This window comes from Lissotriton helveticus, chromosome 1_1 (genome assembly GCF_964261635.1).
Source record: "Lissotriton helveticus chromosome 1_1, aLisHel1.1, whole genome shotgun sequence".
Lineage (NCBI taxonomy): Eukaryota > Metazoa > Chordata > Amphibia > Caudata > Salamandridae > Lissotriton > Lissotriton helveticus.
This window is the reverse complement of record NC_136057.1, coordinates 1,135,450,737-1,135,464,623: the sequence shown is the minus strand read 5'-3', so window position 1 is coordinate 1,135,464,623 and position 13,887 is coordinate 1,135,450,737.

Sequence of the window (13,887 nt, the reverse complement as noted above, 5' to 3'; positions counted from 1 at the left end):
TGCCGTATAGCCACTGCTGTTACCTCCCCTTTTATGTTACTTAACACAATGGCAGATACCTGGGCAAAATTGCCAATCAAGTTCATCCCCAGATATAGGACAGGCTCTACCTGGTACTCATTCTGTTTTTGTTTCAGTACATCTGGTATAACTGCTAATGAAGGGGTACTCTGAGTTCTGGTATAAACGGCAGCAAAGATTGTACCCCAAGTGACACAAACTTCTATTGGCGTAGCCATCCCCATTGGCAAGCAAATTGTTAGTATTCTGTGTTTTTCCTGCCGGCCTGTTTGGGGAAAAAATGCTTCCAGTTGTGTTGTTTTCTTTGCTATCCAGAACAATTTGCTCCTGGCTGGTGGGAATCATTCCCATAACAGCATTCAGCATTTGGGGGCTAATACCTGTAGTAGCCAATTGAGGTTGTGCAGCCTGAGCAGGTTGGTTTTCCAATGTTCCTATTATGTATCGTGTAAGATTTCTGTAAATTTTTCCTAAAGCTCTATAAGCTGTACGGATTACTGCTGCTTTTAAAGTAGCAATGTCTGGATGTGGTTGTATGAAGCTAAGACCGGCCAGGTTGCTACTTCTTTGCTGAGAGGCCAGAGACTCATGTTTTCAGTGGTATGGGGTAGGGCGTCTTCAAACCAATAAATATGCTCTTGGTAAGTTAACAGGACTTATATGTCCACATATGGGAAATGATCCTCAGGTGGTTCTTCTTCAATGTAAGTATAAAACAACTGTGTACGTGCATCTGCAGGCAGGAATTTAACCCATGAGGCGAATACCTCTGTTCTGAATGCTTCATGTGCCTCAACCTCGAAGGTAACATCTCCATCTGTTGCCAGGATGCCATGTTGTAATAGTTTCATATTAACTGCCTGATTGCAACGTTCTGTAATATGTAAAGCCTCTTCCTGATTGTCAATGTCCTCAGCTTGTTCGGTCATTATCAGAGAAGGAGTAGTTAGTTAAAATATTTATAGAGATGTGGTATGCACAATGGGGGAACTTCTAATCCTCCAAACTTGAATAACCTGCAGCCAATACATAGAATATACCTACTCAGTTGAGGCAGATTTATTTCCCTTCCCACTTCGATGTCTCTAGTTTAAATGTGAGTAGGAGTCTCTGAGAAAGCATGACTGAACTACTCAGATTTTCAATCAATTAATCATGGCATTTGTAAAGCGGGCTACTCACCCGGAAGGGTCTCAAGGCGCTGGGGGGGGAATACGTTATTGCATGAACAGCCAGGTCTTGAGATGCTTTCTGAAGGAAAGGTGGTCCTGGGTCAGCCGAAGGTAGATGGGGAGGGAGTTCCAGGTCTTGGCTGCCAGGTAGGAGAAGGATCTTCCTCTGGCGGTGGCTCTGCGGATACGTGGAACGGCGGCGAGGGCGAGGCTGGTCGATCGTAGCTGGCGGGTGGGCGTGTAGAAGGTCAGGCGGTCGTTGAGGTACTTGGGGCCCAGGTCGTGGAGAGCCTTGTGTGCCTGGGTAGGAAGCCTGAACGTGATCCTCTTGCTGACTGGAAGCCAGTGCAGGTCTCTGAGGTGGCCAGAGATGTGGCTGTGTCGGGGGATGTCCAGGATGAGTCGTGCGGAGGCGTTCTGGATGCGTTGGAGTCTTTTCCGCAGTTTGGCTGTGGTTCCGGCATAGAGGGTGTTCCCATAGTCCAGTTGGCTGGTGACGAGTGCCTGAGTGACCGTCTTCCTGGTCTCGTTGGGGATCCAGCGGAAGATCTTACGGAGCATGCGCAGGGTGCTGAAGCACGATGAGGAGACGGCGTTGACTTGTCTGGTCATCGAGAGGGAGGAGTCCAGGATGAAGCCCAGGTTGCGCGCGTGGTCCGTTGGCTTGGGAGTGGAGCCCAGGGCAGGGGGCCACCAGGAATCGTCCCAGGCGGAGGGAGATGATCCCAGGATGAGGACTTCCGTCTTGTCTGAGGTCAGTTTCAGGCGGCTGTTCTTCATCCATTCGGCGACGTCTTTCATCCCTTCGTGTAGGCTGGGTCTGGCAGTGGCGGGGTCGTTGGCGAGGGAGAGGATCAGCTGCGTGTCGTCAGCGTAGGAGATGATGTTGAGGTTGTGATGGCGTGCAATGGCTGTGAGAGGGCTCATGTAGACGTTGAAGAGGGTTTTGCTGAGTGATGATCCTTGTGGTACGCCGCAAATGACTTCGGTTGCCTCGGATCTGAACGGGGGGAGGTGGACTCTCTGGGTTCTTCCGGCAAGGAACGAGATGATCCACTCCAGTGCCTTCTCTTGGATTCCTATGTTGCTGAGGCGCTGTACTAGGGTGCGGTGGCAGACAGTATCGAACGCTGCGGAGAGGTCCAGGAGGATGAGGGCTGCTGTTTCCCCGTTGTAGAGCAGGGATCTGATGTCATCGGTGGCTGCGATCAGGGCGGTCTCGGTGCTGTGGTTGGCTCGGAAACCAGACTGCGAGCGGTCGAGGGATCCATTCGTCTCGAGGAAGGCGGCGAGCTGTCTGTTGACGGTCTTCTCAATGACTTTGGCAGGAAAAGGGAGGAGCGAGATGGGGCGGAAGTTCTTGAGGTCGGTGGGGTCCGCTGTTGGTTTCTTCAGGAGGGCGCTGAGCTCGGCGTGCTTCCAGCTCTCCGGGAAGGTGGCGGTGTGGAAGGAGGTGTTGATGATGTCCCGTAGAAGGGGTGCGATGATAGAGTCGGCCTTGTTGAAGACGTGGTGGGGGCAAGGGTCGGTAGGTAATCCCGAGTGGATGGTGATCATCGTGCGGGTGGTGACTTCGAGTCGCAGAGGTCTTGCAAAGGAGTGATGTCGTTGTTTCCGGCGCTATGGTTGGAGAGCTCTTTGACGATGCTGAAGAGTTCCTTGCTGTCGTGGGCGTTGTTGTCCAGTCGTTCTTTGAATGCTGTCTTCTTGGTGGTGCAGATCAGCTGGTGGTGCTTGCGGGTGGCGTGCTTGAGGGCGGTCATGTTGTCTGTGGTCTGGTCGTGGCGCCAGGCTTTCTCGAGGGTGCGGCAATTCTTCTTGGAGTCCTTGAGTTCGTCGGTGAACCAGGGGGTTTTCTTGCTGCCGGGTCTGTTGGGAGGGTTCTTTAGTGGTGCGAGGTCGTCGGCGCAGGTGGTCAGCCACTGTGTGAAGTTGCTGGCTGCTTCGTTGGGGTCTGTTGCGCTGGCGGGCGGGTTCTGGCTGAGGGAGGTGGTGAGCTGCTCGGCGGCGATCTTGCTCCAGCCCCGGCAAAGCGCCTGTTGTGGGTGGTGGAGGGTCGTGTTTCTCCTGAAGCTGAGGTGGACGCAACTGTGATCAGTCCAGTGAAGTCCAGTGGAGTGGCTGAAGTAGATTGACTGTTAAAATAAGATCCTAACCAATGTTGGTGGTGCCATGTTGTGTAGTTCCTACTAATCCGTAGGATATGCCTATTTTTTGGACGACATGAACTAGGGGCATGGTGCCAGCCCAAGACTGATTCTGGGCACCCCTGCAGGATATGTTGGCCTATAGCCCAGCTAGCTCAAAGTGTCACTGTAAGCTCCCCTAATCTACCAGGGATCGAATGGTTTCTGGCAACTACTGAACATGTCAACCCTGACCCCTCAGGGATCCTTGAAACATTACAGTACATTTCCCTCAGTCACTCTTGCTCCCTCATTCTCAGAGAAGTATACAGAGAATAGACAGTGGGACATTTTCAATGTCTTTATTGAACAAATGTTATTCTTGTCTAGAATAAATGTGCTGTAATGATTAATAAAGAGAAGCAGATAAAGGTGATTACTAGCTCCAAAAGTGTGAATAGTAGTTATAGTTCTACCATGGTGCTAAAATAATGTATATATGCAGGCATATAAAACAAGGCAGTAATCAAACGTACTCCTACTTTGAAAACCCTACTCTAAGTCTACCTAGAGTGTGTGAATGTGTAGAAACAAGCATCTCTAATCTACCAGGGAGCAAATTGTTTCTGGCAACCACTGAACATAATAACCCTGACCTCTCAAGGATCCTGGAAACAGTGCAGAACCTTTTCCTCAGTTACTTGTGCTCACTTATTTTTAGAGAAGTATACAGAGAATATACAGTGAGACGTTTTCAATATATGTACTGAACCAAAGTTATTCTTGTATATAATACATGTGCTGTAATAATTAATGGACAGAAGCAAATAAAAGTGGCTTCAGGCACCAAAAGTGTGAATCGTAGACATAGCTCTACCATGGTGCTAAAACAATGTATATATGCAGGCATATAAAACAAGGCAGTCATCAAACATACTCCTACTATACAAGCCCTACCCTAAGTAAACTTAGAGTGTGTGTAGGTGCTGCACCAAGAATCCCCCAAGGGACGATCCAACCTCATTACCTGGTGGGAGAGAATAAAGGACCCCGTCTTGATCACAAACTGGACACCTCTCACGAGATTTCAGACCGCTGCATGGTGAATTCTCAGCATGAAACGACCTCTGGTACCAGCTGAAGTGCTTCCTCTGCTAATCTATCAGAATGCTGAACTTTAATGACAGAAATCAGCCTTGTTATGTGCGTACAGATTAGTGATATTATGGATATGTAGAAAGCCCTGTCACCCCGTGCATGAAGATAGAGATGACATTTGTACATAGTGGAAAAAGAGACCTTCTTCATGATGTTCGGAGCATTGTGATAATGTTGTGCGAAGCTAGATGTGTAAACACGTTTAGTTTCAGGGAAACTAATGCAACATTGTTGTGCATGCAAATATGTAGGGGAGCGGATGTAGCCTTACGGTTAGAGTGGTCGACTTCAGAGCAAGGGTACCTGGTTCGTGTCTCAACAACGACGCTCAACATCCTGTGATACTGGGCAAATCACAAATTTCCCTGTGCCTAACAAAAATGTGTCCTTCTGTAACGAAACTGGTGCTATATAAAGTGCTCTGATACCCGATGTCTCAGGTCTAGTTTGCGCTACATAAAACTCTTTTAAAAAATCTGTGCAAAAGGTCTCAGCTGAAATGTTATTGTGAGGACAGTGCAAAAAAACAAATTGCTTCGCCTCATGGGCCTAACTTGGGAATATAACACTACCTCTAACGTAAGGACTGTGTCTCTCCTTACTGTGGGTACATACCTCCATAGGCTACCACCCCAGAACTCCTCTTGTGCAATCTTAAAGCCACTTCATAGGCTGCAAACCACTAATCTTATGTCATCCCCCACATCAAAACTGGGCACCCAATCTTGGGCATTGCTGTTGCTGGACCTCACTTGTAGGGCTCTTATGTTCAGCTCTCTGAGACTCAGCTCATGGGATATCTTCCTCTCCTCCATGGGTAGCCTCTTCTCCTCTAAAGCTTGTACTTTCTCCATTTTAGCAAGGGCCTGTCCTTTTTTAGCTTGGCAAGTGCCTGCTCCTTCTTCATTTTCAATTCCGCAAGCTCTAATTTCAGCTTTCTCTTCTCCCTCTCGTTCTCCAGCTCCTCTGGGGACAGTTTCCTTGAATACACACTGCTGCCTGGTCTGCTGCAGACTTCCAGTCCTAAGAGAATGTTACCCCCACATCAGTAGGCTGCATGACAAGACCTCTAGACAGGGCTTGCTCCATTTCTTCTTCAGACTCTGACCCCTCCTCGTCATCCTCTGTAATGTTTGACTGACTATAAGCACATTGTAAACCCTGATTAATAGATTGATTGACTTATGTGTAACAAAAGATAAGTTTAGGGATTGCCAATTAGTTTTAAAAGCAAACACAAGGAGATAATGGACAGAGCACTGAAACTTTTCAGACACTCACCCCCAGTCACAGAACTGGATTGAATCTATCATCATTCCTTAGCTCACTTCGCCACCTCAGTTCACACCCAGCTCTTTGCAAATCAGTCTTGACTCTGTGCCTCATGGGAACAGTCAAGCCCGAACTGCCAAGCTAGGTCTTCTATGACCCAGAAACAAGCATCCTCAGACCAGTTTCGGGGTAACACCCTCATCAGCCAAGCTAACTTCAATCCAGTGGCTAAATGAGAAATTGACCCATGTCTAGGCATACCCTGCCAATTTAAGGCAAATAAAGCAAACACAAGTAGATGATGGACAGAGTGCTGCAACTTTTCAGACACTCACCCCCAGTCACGGATCTCGGTTGAATCCATCATCGTTCTTTAGCTCACTTCACCACCTCAGTTCAGACCCAGCTATATGCAAATCAGTCTTGACCCTGTGCCTCATGGGAACAGTCTAGCCCAAACTGCCAAGCAAGGTCTTCCCTGAACCAAAGGCAAGCGTCCTGGAACCCGTTTCGGGGTAAAACCCCTCATCAGCCAGCCTAGCTTGAATCCAGTGGCAAAGGGCCTGATTCACAGAACTAACTTACGACAAAATCCTAAAAGTACTACTTTTGATATTCACAGAAGGCATTTAGTAGTCTGAAATTAGGATTTAGCCTTAATATGGATTTTGTCCTAAATTAGGATTTTGGATTAAGTTAGGATTTTGTCTTAAGTTAAGATTTTGTCCTAAATTAGGATTTTGTCTTAAGTTAGGATTTTGTCTTAAGTTAAGATTTTGTCCTAAATTAGGATTTTGTCTTAAGTTAGGATTTTGTCTTAAGTTAAACTTAAGACAAAATCCTAATTTAGGACAAAATCATAATTTAAGATAAAACCCTAATTTAGGACAACATCCTAATTTAAGACAAAATCCTAACTTAGGACAAAATCCTAATTTAAGACAAAATCCTAGTTTAGGACAAAATCCTAATTTAAGACAAAATCTTAACTTAAGACACAATCTTAACTTACGACAAAATCCTAACTTAAGACTACTAAATGCCTTCTGTGAATACCAAAATTAGTAAGTTTAGGATTTTGTTGTAAGTTAGTTCTGTGAACCTGCCCCAAAGTGAGCGAGGGACCCACGTCTGGGCATACCCTGCCAACTTAGGGTCGAACAAAGCAAACACAAGGAGATGATGGACGGTGCACTGAAACTTTTCAGACACTCACCCCGTCACAATTCTGGGTTGAATCCATAATTATTCCTTAGCTCACTTTGCCACCTCAGTTCAGACCCAGCTACATGCAAATCAGTCTTTACCCTGTGACTCATGGGAACAGTTCTGCCCAAACGGCCAAGCCAGATCTTCACTGAGCCAGAAATAAGCATCCTCAGACCAGTTTCGGGGTAACACCCCTCATCAGCCACGCTAGCTTGAAGCCAGTGGCAAAGTGAGTAATGAACTCATGCCTGCAAATACCCTGCCAACTTAGGGCGAATAAAGCAAACACAAGGAGATGATGGACGGAGTGCTGAAACTTTTCACTCACCCCCAGTCACAGATCTGTGTTGAATCCATCATTGTTCTTTAGCTCACTTCGCCACCTCAGTTCAGACCCAGCTATTTGCAAATCAGTCTTGACCCTGTACCTTATGGGAACAGTCCAGCCCGAACTAACAAGCCAGGTCTTCCCTGAACCGGAAACAAGCATCCTGGGACCAGTTTCTGGGTAATAACTCTCATCAGCCGGGCTAGTTTGAATCCAGTGGCAATATGACCAAGGGATCCATGTCAGGACATACCCTGCCAACCTAAGGTGAACAAAGCAAACATAAGGAGATAATGGACGGAGCTCTGAAACTTTTCAGTCAATCACCACCAGTCACAGATCTGGGTTGAATCCATCATCATACTTTAGTTCACTTTGCCACCTCAGTTCAGACCAAGGTCCATGCAAATCAGTCTTGACCCTGTTCAGCATGAGAACAGTCCAGCCTGACCTGCCAAGCCAGGTCTTCCCTGAACCAGAAACAAGCATCCTGGGGCCAGTTTCAAATTAGTAGTAAAACCTACTCACAGGCCCTAAAATGGCAGCCTGAGACATGTTTGAAAGGTTATTTGTGTGTGTGGCACAGTCAGTGCTGCATGCCCTCTATTAGCATTTAGGTATCAGGGACTGGGTATATGGTATAGCACTTTATAAGGAACTTACAAGCAAACTAAATATGTCATTTTTGTATACACCAATGTTAACATGTTTAAGGGGGAAACACATACCCTGTAGAACTGGTCAGCAGTGGTAAAGAGCTCAGAGGCATAAAGCCAACGAAATGAATCAGCAGAAAGAAAAGGTAAGCAGGCAAAATGTTTGGGGAAATGCCACCCTAAGAATGACAGGTCTAACAGATGCAAGATACCCTAAGTGGGAGCAGATCCCCAACATGTGTGGTTTTATGACATACTCCTGGTTGTATATCTGTGGCAAGACAAGAACTTTGCCAGGCTTGTGACTAATGCAAGGTGTCATCCCAGGTTCTCGCAGCAGCTAATCCCTAGTGTGTTTCACCAACCAGGTTGTGGTAGAAGAGAACCAGCAGAGCCACTATCCAGTGGCTCTGGGACCCTCTGAGTATGAGAGGTGCAAATGTTTCATGTCTCCAAGGTAGATGCATTCATGTCTTCAAGGTAGATGAGCATGTTAATGATGCCGCCATTTATTTACAACTGGATGAAGATCCTACCAGTGAAACTTGCAAATTACTGAACCAGATCTTGATCAAAGCTTTGCACCTATCGTGGATTGATGAAAGCCCCGGACAATATTTTAGCATTCAGTTCCCAAGACGTCCAAAAATATATATGCTTCCAAAGATCCATAAAAGCATCACCAACCCCCCATTCAGACTGATAGTGTCAGGTTGTGGCTCAGTGTTTGAAGCACCAGGTAGATACATAGATGCACACTTACAACCATTCGTCAGAAGCTGGCAGGCCTACATTGAAGAAACCACTGATTTCCGCAAAGCATTGCACTCATTTCAGCAAAGCCTAATGAAGAGTGGATTCTTTGTACAATTGACTTGGTGGCATTATATACTTCGATACTACATTCCTGCAGACTTGAAGGTGTCGAATGGGTGCTACTCAGGAGCCAACAAGATTGTGACCAAAATATTTGATCATCGAAAACTTAGAAATTTGCCTACTGAACAGTTACTTCAAATGGCAGGATCGATTCTATTTACAACTGAATAAGACCTCCATCGGTTCTCCCGGAGCTCCATCATACGCCAATACCTTGATGGCGAAATTTGAGCAAGACCACATTCTCACGAACACTTCATGGCAGTCTGGATTAGTGTTTTTTTGTCGTTACATTGACAACATTTTCCTCGTTTGGAATAACACAGAGGAATCGCTAGTGGAGAAAATCAGGATACTGAACACTAAAGATCAAAGAATACAGTTCACACACAACATTAGCAAGACAATACATAGAAAGAGGTTACCCTGAAAACTTGCTGATCCGACACCCAGAACGTGCACCAGACTATATCCAACAGAATGATTTTTGTGTCTCGCTACTCCACCCTATCTTATATAATTAAGAAGATTATTCATAACCGGTGGGAACTACTCACAGAGGAACCAGATTTTCATGGGATTTTTAATGATAAACCTCTGTTTGCTCATGCAAGATCACAGAATCCAAAAGAAATATGAATATCAGGGAAACCCAGGAAAGATAGTCGAAAAGCAGGCATGAAAAATTTTTCAGATTGTATTCATTGCAACAACGTCATTGAGGGAGATATCCTCTTACATCCCAGAACTGGAGAACACATAAAACTTTGAGATGCCACGGACTGCAATAGAAATATGTGGTGCACTCTGTTAAATGTCCCTGCGGTTTGATTTATATTGGCAAGACTGAAAGGAAAATGAAAATTCATTTGACTGAACTCAAGAGCAAAATCAGGAAAAAAAATACCACCTGAAGCTTAGCGACGCATTGAGATCAATGCAGACACACGATAGCCCAACTTAAATTCTAAATTATTGAAAAAGTAACCCTATTAACAGGAGTGGACTACTCAAAAAGACTTTTACAGAGCCAAGCAGTTTGGATTAAAATGATGAGTTAATTACCGCCCTTAGGCTCAACGATAAATTTGAAATATAATGTTTTCTCTAACTAATTTACAATTAGTGCCCAAAACTTTTTACATTTCAAAACATGTGAGATAAGAAATATCCTGTACTCAGAACCCATTCACACGTAGGCAGGTGAAAAGTTATCTGACGTGTTATAACAAGAGTATAAATGAAGTGTAATATATGTAAACATACACAGATTGTAACCAAGAAGCCGGCCAATCACATATGGTATGACATAAGACATTGTTTTGGCTGGACTTATTTGTAACGTTGGGTCCTGTTTCTGTGCCCTATATACCATCCATTTTTATTGCAGGGATATATCCTCACTGATGTCACAAACAAATGTTATTGCCATTAAGTTGTGCGACATGAACACATGTTAAAATCAGGAATATATTGACATAGTCACATATGGAAACATGCATACAGTCTACTGACAGTTGTTCGCAGGAAAGACGTAGATTTTTCCACACAGTTGCTACACTGTAGTTATTTTCCGTGTGGCAGTGGAAATCGCATGCTTTTGAGTTGTGTTCAACTTTGCCCATGTTCTCTTTGAACACCACAACCGGTGTCAAAATCGTATCTAGTATCAGGACAACACGCTAAGATGGCGTCTAAAGTTCATTCTAATGTAGATTACTTTGGGTCCATCTTTATTTCGGATGTGAGTATGTGTTTTAACACATCGAACATCTTTTTAAGATGATGTCTTCTGTTAATTGGTCGTATGACATCACTGCGCGTTCTCGCGAGGAGTCGAGTATAAATTGCCGTTAGCTGGAAAGGCATTTGTTTACACGAAGGATTGACAGTACACCGCTAGTCTTCATTTCGGTTCTGAACCATGTAACAATTTGAATGTTTTGCTTAGGCATATGGATATTTTTGTGAATTGAATAGTATGGTTCCTAATATCTTGTGGAAATACTCTTCTAGTGGTGATGGACGAAGTTTGTCGATTACATGCTCCATTTACCAGGGTATGCGCTTGAGTTATGACACGCAGGTAAACATTACGTTATAATTGTAAACCGCTCATTTGTAGTGTATACGCGGCTTGGTAAAATTAATAGCATTTCTTGTAATGTCTTAGAGATCAGTTTGTCCATTGATTAATGGTCATCATTCCGGTTTCCTCTTTGGTCTTCATGGCGTTTCAAAGATACACGTTGGTTTCATGTCGCTTTCCATTTTGGTGAAGGGCCTTCAGTGTGTTCACAGTGAGCACTTAGTTACAACACACTAACATCTTGGTTTATGCTCAGCACAGTTAAACATCTATAATATGAAATCTTACCTCTAGCTGGTATGATGATTGTTGTACAGCTTTCAACTGACAACACTGTGTGTATGTAGGAGGAATGGAGTTACATGTTTTTTCACTCGGGCATCTAAATAATCACACTAAAGAGACTTATACTACACCAATTGCTTGTTGTACAATAACCCCTCTGAGCTACCATGCTGTTTACATTTTCAAGAGTGTGTTCTTTTACAGGTTAAGCCCGTGATGAAAGGACCATCATCCCAAAATGAATTGGGCTCATCGACAAGCCATATTGTCTTTCTTGATTGTAATGCATTTAATAATGATGTAACATCTATATGTTCTGTGAAACAATAGCTTTGTATATGATGTGTATGTGAATATCAATGATGGAATTGTCAAACATACATACATACTTTTAAAACAATGTGAATAACAAATGAAAAATAAATTCACTCATGATAAACTCATCTAACTGAGTTCAATCAGAATAATTGTTGAGACTAAGAGTGTTTCTCATAGCCGTGCTCCCTCCAGTCCAAGTTACCCTCAAAGCTTGACCCCTCTTTTTCTTGAATTCCTACATGTCTAGCAGGCATATAAAGAAGGTAGCACGCTAAACAAACTACAAGTACTAACTTAATCAAACATCATTTGAACCAGGAATGCGCTATCTACTTATTCTATTCTACTAGATGCCCCGAGGCCATACCTCTGAGGACTGTCACTGCACCTGCAGTGGCCAGGGCCCTGATGGAGATTTTTCTCTGGTGTGGTTCCTTAAAGAATTAGTATCTGACAGTCATAAAAACTTTATGTCAGACTACATGAAATTCACAAGGGATGAGTGTGGTGTAACATAGGTTCTCCACAACATATATACCTCTGATAAATGGGCATTTTGAAAGGTGCAACAAGACCACTAACAACATGATTTCGGGCCTATCAGAGCTCCAGAGGAGAAAGTGGTACATCCTTTTACCCTGCCTTCTCTGTTTCTCCAGTGAGTTGCCACAGAAAGGGGTTGAGTTAATTCCTTTTCAACTCCTGATTGCCACACTGTTTGGGAATCTCTCTGTCTTGTAAGGGAAGGAGTGGGGTGGGAGTCAGCTCCCAGTAAGGCCACCCAGGATGTAGTCAGCTATATGATGGCTCTCAGGATTCAGATGGGGCACTGGTCTGGGCCTGATGAGGTAAAGGTGGAAAAGGAGGAGGTTACCTACCTAGTAGAAGATCTCAAGGTCCCCAGAAACCACTATGCCCCCTTTGACAGATATTGGTGTGTAAACCTATCCCTGACCTCCTACCTTATAAGGAGCAGGATAGGTCAGTGGAAGGTGTCAACCTCTCCCCTACCTTAACCCCAGAGCAACAGAGGGACTGTCACCACTTGCTGAGGCAGTTTGTTTCTTTATTCTCACTGGCCCCTGGACTCACTCATCTGTTTACCCGTGATATGGATACTGGCACAGCATGACTGTAACGTATAAAATGTACCTGCTGCATTATATGGTGAGAGCCAGCAGCAAGGAGGTAGCATCAAAGATGTTGAAATTGGAGGGTGATTGAGCACTCCAATACCCCTTGGTCCAAGCCAATGGTACTAATTCTCAAAGCTTACCCACTGTGTGCTTCCTCAAAACTCAGATGATTCTTTGTGGACTATAGGGGGGTCAACCCATTTACTAAGACTGATGCTCATGTCATCCCCTGCAAAAGACACACAATTGATGGACAGAAGGCAGAACAAATCAAAACATTCACCCCTGTCAAGCGATCTGGGTTAAATCCATCATTCTTTTGCTCACCATGCCACCCCAGTTTAGACCTGGCCATATGCAAATGAATCTTGAGACTGTGCCTCATGGGAACAACCCAACCTGAACTGCCAAGGCAGGTCCTGCCTGGACCAGAAACAAGCATCCTAGGACCGGTTTCAGGGTTTCACCCCTCATCTGCCAGGATAGCTTGAATCCAGTGGCACAGTGAGCCCTGGGCCCATGTCTGGGCATACCCAGCACATTTAAGGTGAGAAAGCAAAAGACACACAATAGATGGACTGAATGCAGAACAAATCAAAACATTCACCCACAGTCAAGAGATCTCAGTTAAATTCATCATTCTTTTGCTCATAATGCCACCCCAGTTTAGACCTGGCCATATGCAAACCAGTCTTGAGACTGTGCCTTATGGGAACAGTCCAGCCTGAACTGCCGAGCCAGGTACTCCATGGACTGGAAACAAGCATCCTATGACCAGTTTCAGGGTTTCACCCCTCATCAGCCAGGATAGCTTGAATCCAGTGGCACAGTAAGCCCGGAACCCACGGCTTGGCATACCCGGCATACTTAGGGCGAGAAAGCAAAAGACACACAATTGATGGACATAATGCAGAACAAATCAAAACATTCACCCTCAGTCAGGTGACCTGGGTTAAATCCATCATTTGTTTGCTCACCATACCACCCCAGTTTAGGCCTGGCCATAAGCAAATCAGTCCTGAGCCTGTGCATCATTGGAACAGTACAGCCCTAACTGCCAAGTCAGGTTGTCCCTGTACAGGAAACAAGCATCCTAGGACCAGTTTCGGGGTTTCACCCCTCATCAGCCGGGATAGTTGGAATCCAGTGGCACAGTGAGCCGATGAGCTCATAGAAAGCTTGAGATCTATCAAGTTCTTAAGTACCTTTGATTTAACATCAGCGTACTGGAAGATTGA